General features: G+C 44.6%; 1 protein-coding gene across 2 annotated transcripts in view; it reads left to right on the forward strand.

Moving 5' to 3' along the window:
• FAM53A (family with sequence similarity 53, member A) overlaps window positions 1–6,200 on the forward strand; it is a 49,185-nt gene that overhangs the window by 30,726 nt on the left and 12,259 nt on the right. The gene's annotated exons all lie outside the window — the stretch shown is intronic.

Raw genomic sequence — 6,200 nt, forward strand, 5'->3', positions numbered from 1 at the left:
ATACATGTCGGTGGAAGGGGAAGCAGAAGTGGTAGATCTCACACTTTGGTAGGTGCTCAGCTCTGCATCAGTACGGGGCCCTGGCTCAGTGTGTCCCCTCTCCTGGATGCTCTGGCACTTCACTGAAGTCACTGGTATCTGTTGTAGGTTGAAGGTGCCAGTGTCTTCTCCTTCCACCTTCTTATTAATATCTGTTTCTAGCTTCCAACCTGCTAAAGAAACTGCCTTGCCTCAGCCTAGAGACTGACTAGTTTTATCACAACTCAGAACTTTCCTATGTGGTTGCTTGGGCCATCAAACACACATTTTGTGAACGTGGAGTTTAAAAGAGCTCTTAAGACCTGGAGAAAGTTGCTGAGCAATTTAAGCCCTGCAGAGGTACAGTCCTGGGACAGGGTTTTGCAGGTTCCAGGTGTTCTTCAGGCTAAGTGGTTGATACATGTGGAGCTGCTTTGGTTTCCCTCCTCTAGCTGTATTTTAACTATCGCAGCTTTCACTTTTGTGGGTTAGCATGAGCTTTGGCTGTCTGCTAGAATACTGCGCGTTAGCAGTAAGAAGCAGGAGAGCTTTGGGATCTTTGCAGTGTTTGAACAGGAGTACCGTGGCATAAGTTGTTTAGCGGGAGTAAACTTTTTTTCTGAAGTTCAGCTACTGCTGGACAACTCGGCTTCAGCTGGTGTGTTAAAACTTGTCTTCTTAAGATGTACATTATAAAGGTATTTAGGTTGAAATAGTAAGTTAAATATAGTTAAGTTATATGCTGTGCAAGTAGTATGAAAGCTCTTAAATCAGATTTTTGAACGCATGACAGGTGCCTTGTGGCTTAACTGTCGTGCCCTATTTTGTAGAGTTTCAAGGTTACTTATAACTGCTTTAGTTGTGCTCAGAGTGGCAGAAACGGGATGTTCCTGAAGCATAGTCAGTGCAGAGCCTCGCTGGAAGCTCTTCATTAGTGCACAATGATAAGATTGATCTGGTGGCTGAGACTCCTGATGTGCTCTCAATCTTTAAAATTAAAATTTTGCATCGTTTTTCCTCCTTCCCTCCTTTCAGCTTTTAATTAGAGTTCACTTTAGCCTCATAGCTTGCCTGAGCAGGTTTTTCTGAGAATGTTATTCCCTGTACTTGGTTTGAGGATACTCACCTGAATCAAGATACGGGCTTCAAGATTTCCCAGTGGTTGCATACTGCTGTAAGTGCTCAGTGCATAGCGGTCGTTGTGTTAGACACTTAAACATACTGTTTGATAGAGCAGCTCCTGTACTTCCACACACCTGTTGCTATAGCACCAGAAATGTGAGTTTCCAAAGCTTGTCAAAATTGCATGTCCCAGAGCAAACCCCATTTTTAAATTTTGTAAAGCTCATGGAATTGGCTCAGGAAAGGATATTTTCAGGATGTGCAAGTGTGCAGTTGGGCTGGTTAATGGCTCTTAAGCTTGTTAAATTTAAGTACTTGTGTTATGTCCTAAGTCAGGTGAGTAGGAGTGGATTAATATGGGATTAATATGATACAGAAACACTTAACCTTTGCATGCAGTGGACTTAACTTCTAGACTCACCAAATTTATAACTAAACAATGTACACACTCTGAAAATTACTGTCTTCTGCTATTCATACTCTAAAACTGAATTCTGTCCACTGTCTGCTCTCCTAGAGAGAGGACACATCTCCTGGGGAGTTCAAAGGACTGTCTGAAGAAGTAAGAGTTTTCTGTGCTCTGTTACTGAGCCCGAGCTACTTTAACTAGAAAGCATAGAGCCTAGGTAGTTAAGTAGTGATTAATGATCTTAAGTGGCTCTAGTATGCTGGAAAGAACTCCGTTGATCCCTGTCTTTTGAGGAGCTATTAAATTCTTGGTTGGAACCCAAACTATGTGGTTGCTACCTTATCCCTGAAAAAAAAACGTTTCCAAATTCAGCTCCGCTTCCCTCTTTACTGTGGTGTTTGAGCTCTGCAGGAGATGTCCTCTCCGTGGAAGACCAGACAGCAGAAAATTCAGTTTTAAGATAAATTAACTCCAACAAGGTGATGTCAAGTGTAATGTTTTTGTTGCCTCTAGTAGTGGTAGTCTGATTCAAAAACAATTTGGTTAAACTTCAGGGTATGCTTAGATCTAGGAAGCATGTCATACTCCTGGTTGTTTAAGGGGGGTAGGAGGAATCCTTATGTAAATGTATACTTCCAGTGCATACCTGAAGTATCCACTTCTTAAATCTTAACTACAAGAGACTTTGAATACCACCTGTAGCTTGAGTAATGTATAATAGAAACTCATTTAAATGGCCTCCAGACACTTACAGTGGACATAAGCCAGCATGTTCTCATGAAAATACAGCAATTGTAGAAAACAAATTTTAGAAAATGTAAAAAATTTAAATTTTTCTGCAATTTTAGAAATTGTAGAAAACTGTCCAAAAACCAATTGGAAAAGGTCAAGGACGTTTGCATGCCTGTCATCTTCCTAGCAGACGTGTTTTATCAAGGGTGATACCACTCCAGATTAGGAGTTAACATTGAACAAGTTAATGCAAGTGACCTTGTAGGCTGGTATTGATCTGTTTATTCTAATGAGCTTCAGAAGACAGTGAGTTGTTTGTGGCTGTGCAAAGAGCCCATACATACATATATACACATAAAAGGCTTCGCTATGCTTTTTCCCCCATGTTCTGCTTTTGGAGGCCTTGACATGGAAGCACATTGCTGAATGGTGATCATCATGAGGACTGAAGTACTCCCATTCAAAATGCTAAGTGATGGTAATGAGCTTATTGAGGTTAAAAATAATTCTGTTGTATGACTTTTTTTCAGAAAGTTACATTCTTAGTTAAAACTATCTGATGCTTTTGGAGCATTACTTTTGAAATCAGGGGTTCAAGATTAACTCAGACTTCACTTAGAGATTATTAGCTGCTTAACGAGGAAAATTTGCATTTCTCCTAATGGTTTTTGCCAGTGTACGGTTGGACACAGATAGAACCAGAGGTAGATCACTTTGCCATAGGCTGAGAAAGGGCTTCAGTGCTAGAGTGGTGGGTTGAGATTGCATAGAACCCTCCCAGGCACTGGAGCGGAGGGCAGAGATCAGTGTGTGCAGAGGGGCGCAAACGGAGTTCGTACGGACTCTTCTGACTGGCCGCAGTTCCCTTCGCTGTCATCCAGCCATCTCAAACAGGTACAGACGGAGGGAATCACAAAGGCCTGGCCTTTCTCTGTGATTGTCACTTTTAAGGACCAGTAACTGTTGTCTTTCAGTGGCCACCTGGTGTCTAAGGGAAGGGTGGCTGGGTAGATTGTAGCAAACCTCACCCTGGCTGGTTTTATCTCCAGTCCCTTTCTGAGGCTGTGGTTCATGGGCCCTGTGCTGCTGTCTTAATGCATGATCATACGTGTGTGTGTGTGCTGGCTAACAGGGTGTCAGCTTGGTACGAGGAGTGAGGGGTGTCACACCTTCCCTGCCCGTGTGGAAGCGCATGGGAGTGGTAGCGACTGCAAACAAGTGAGCATCCTGGCCACAGGAAAATGAGGAGCTTTGGTACGGTGCTGGCTGCAAGTGCCTTTTGAAGGCTTCCAGACCCTCTGATTACAGCTCTGCTTGATCACCAGTGTGAGTTTGTTCTCATGTTGTAATGTATTTGCAGATCATGCAACAGCCTTAGGGAATTGAAGCACAAGATGCAAGCTTAGTTTTTACTCTTGCACATGCTTGGCAATAGCTCTGAAATGTACTGTGACACTTACTGTATGTGCTGGCTCTTGTCCCTGCGCTTTACGGCCCCCGAAAGTCCTGCAGACTTTAATTCCCTCCTTGAACAGTTTTTGTTGAACTTCTCTCAGTGGAGGAAGACTGAACTTTGGAACGTATCCTGTCAAAGCAGCACAGATCTGGAACTTTTCCCCTTGAGAGGGACAGACCCCTTGGCGTATCAGTTGGTAGCAGCCCCTGAGCTTGTCTGGCAGATGGAGCGCAGTGGCTGCTTCTAGGGTGTCTGGAGATGCTTCTGACCAGCAGCAGTCAGCATCCTGGCTCCGAGCTTGGCCATGGCCTGACTGTGTCACACTGCCAAGCAGCTCCTCCATCTACCTGGCAGTTAGTTGTACCTGCTGTGGGAAGTGCTGTGCCCTGTTTTCTCCACTGAGAAAGCACCCCAAGGGCTGCCAGTTGGGCAGCACTGTTACGTTAGGTTTCCTTCACACTCTGAAGTTGCTGTCTCAATGCCAGGGCCAAATGAATGTTCTGTTAGTCAGTAATATGGACTGCTTGAAAGTCCCAAAGTTCTTGGGACTCTTTGTTGGAGCCCATTGTAATGGCTGTATGTTTGTGGTGCATTTGTAGAATTTAATTCTGGCCTATGTGCTACATGCTGGGATTTATTCTTGGGTTTTGCTGCGTGTCCTTACTTCTCAGGAATGCTTGACTTGTGCTGCAAGCCCTAGTAAACCAGCTTGCCACCCTAGCTGCTGCCCTATGCAAACAGTAAGAACTCTTAAGTTCATATTTTAGATGAGTTTTCTGCCTTGCTCCATAATTAACAGTAAAGCTTCCAAATATTAGCGTTCCTCTGGGTAAAAAGGAGACTTCTGTGAGTCAGGAGGAGATTAATACATTGCTCCTCTCCAGTGCGTGCCTGAGAACATTACCAGTATTGTGAGCACCCCAAGTCTTGCTTCCCTTGGAATCCAAGGACCCAGCAGCCCCTTTACTCTGTCCCTCCTGCAATGCTGCAGAGGCCATCAGTGTCATGTCCATCCTAAAAGCAGAATACAAATGGAAGTTTGAAGAAGTAACTGGAGGTGTGGGGGAGCTTTTGACTGGGTGGCAGCTGCAACTTCAAACACCACATCTTGCAGAGACAAGGTGCCTGCAGCAGCTGCTTGAGGGTTGTGTCCCCCCTCTAACAGCAGCCTGGCCTGGCAGAATGTGACAGAATGTCTAGGGGTTTAATGAGGGTAAAACTTGGCAACTATTGCCCAGAAAAGCACTGTTAGGAGTATGAGCACTTTTCAGATGGCTTAATGCAGTTAATGATCAGTTTTTTCTTTCCAGCTAGTAACCTTCTCTGTGGGAAACACATTGCTTCTTGCATTAAAAAAAAAAATCTTCTCAGTTTTGTAACTGAAGACAATGTATACAACAAATTGCATCAACCCAAGACTCCTTAGTCAGCAATTTTTATTTCAAAATATGATTAGGAGGACTGCTACATGATAAATGTTCACCATGATCCTTCTTGTGCTTTGGCTCAGGCTCAGTGGATTCTTTTAAATGGGCAAGGAAGAGGGAACTGGGTAGAAGTTCCCTCGCTTAGGCTACAGCATACAAACTGGAAAAACAGATGCTGCTAAAAATAGTTTATTACCAAGGTCTAAATACAGCTCTGATTTTTTTTCTGTATAAATAATGCAGCTATAAATCCTACTAGATATCAATAAGTATTGAATTAACTCCAAACTGCTGAGTGTTACAGAACCTTTTGGCAGCTTTCCAAGCCAGGTGTTGCCCTTCATTCATAGGATCAACATTTAATTTCTTAACAGGGGAAGCCTGAAGAATTCATCCTCTTTGAATGGAAACATAGATGCGGGGAGCTTGAATGAGTAGCTACGGGCTAAGGCATCCCATTGCAGTGGAAGGGGAGCCTGAGGAGTTCCTGCTAGGTCACAGCCAGGATGAATCTCTTCTTTTCCACAATGCATGAACAATCAAAGGCTCTTCTTTTATCTCTTGCTGCCATGGAGGGCATCCATTTAAAGTTCAAATTCCAGCAGGCTTTGGAAGCAGGAGAGGAGGTAAGAGTAGGCTGGGCTGGGAGGTGACAGGCAAGCCTGGAAAGTGGGCTGCAGACAGGCCAGCACTTTGTCCTGTGACAGGGCAGAGCAGGCTGGGGGTGCTTGGTCTGAGGGTGCCTGGAGGATTCTTGCGTTGGAGAATGAATGGCTGCTGAGGTAGCAGGAGCAGCGAGCATCTGGCGTTTTGCTTTCTGTGCCTCGGCAGAGAGGGTCACCATGTGAAATTGGGCCCAGAATGGCATGTCATGAAGTGAGGTGTTGCGCTGGAGGTTCCCCGTGCTCTGCCAGCGAGGGAAGACAAGCCTTGAGGATAGCGAAGGGAAGGAAATCTCATTAATGACTGAGGCTTTCCCCCCTCTCTTGGAAGTCGTGCTCTGTAGCTGATGTCTGGTAAATAGCTGGGGCTGCTA

Source organism: Buceros rhinoceros, unplaced genomic scaffold, assembly GCF_000710305.1.
Source record: "Buceros rhinoceros silvestris isolate BGI_N320 unplaced genomic scaffold, ASM71030v1 scaffold3791, whole genome shotgun sequence".
Classification (NCBI taxonomy): domain Eukaryota; kingdom Metazoa; phylum Chordata; class Aves; order Bucerotiformes; family Bucerotidae; genus Buceros; species Buceros rhinoceros.